Below are 593 nucleotides of genomic sequence, written 5' to 3' on the forward strand. Positions count from 1 at the left end.
CCCCAAATTTTTATATGTTGTAGCCTCTGCCTAGGTGCACAATTTGAGCATTTTTCCAAAGACATAGGAGATCTCTAGACAAAGATCTTAATTTTCTAATTTTTATGCATTTTCTATTCAAATAATTATAAAAATTTGTATGTGGCTTAGAAAATTCTACACAAATTCATATAATTTTCTTATGGTCAAAGTAGTCTTAGGAAATAATTTCATAATTTTTACGAATTAAAACATCACTGTTTTGAGCAAACTCTAATTTGCTTAAAAAATTTAATTTAAAGCACACAAAGATCAAAATCACTTTATTTTTTTTCTCCACTGTGGCTCATAAGTCAGAGAATTCACCATAAAAATTTTGAGATCATTTAATATTTTTAATTGATTTTTAAAAGTGACCATCACATTTGAAACTTAAATGATTTTTAAAAAATCAAAATATAATTCCAAAAATTACCAAAATTTGTTTTTTGAGTTCTCCGGTATGAGGGGGATTTAATAAAAATAAAAATATATTTAAAATAAAAATTTGATTTTTAGTTTATTTTTAATTATTTTTAATAATTAAAAAATAATAAAAAATCATAAAATATTAA

The sequence above is a fragment of the Phalaenopsis equestris genome, unplaced genomic scaffold (assembly GCF_001263595.1).
Source record: "Phalaenopsis equestris unplaced genomic scaffold, ASM126359v1 Scaffold199085, whole genome shotgun sequence".
NCBI classification, from domain to species: Eukaryota; Viridiplantae; Streptophyta; class Magnoliopsida; order Asparagales; family Orchidaceae; genus Phalaenopsis; species Phalaenopsis equestris.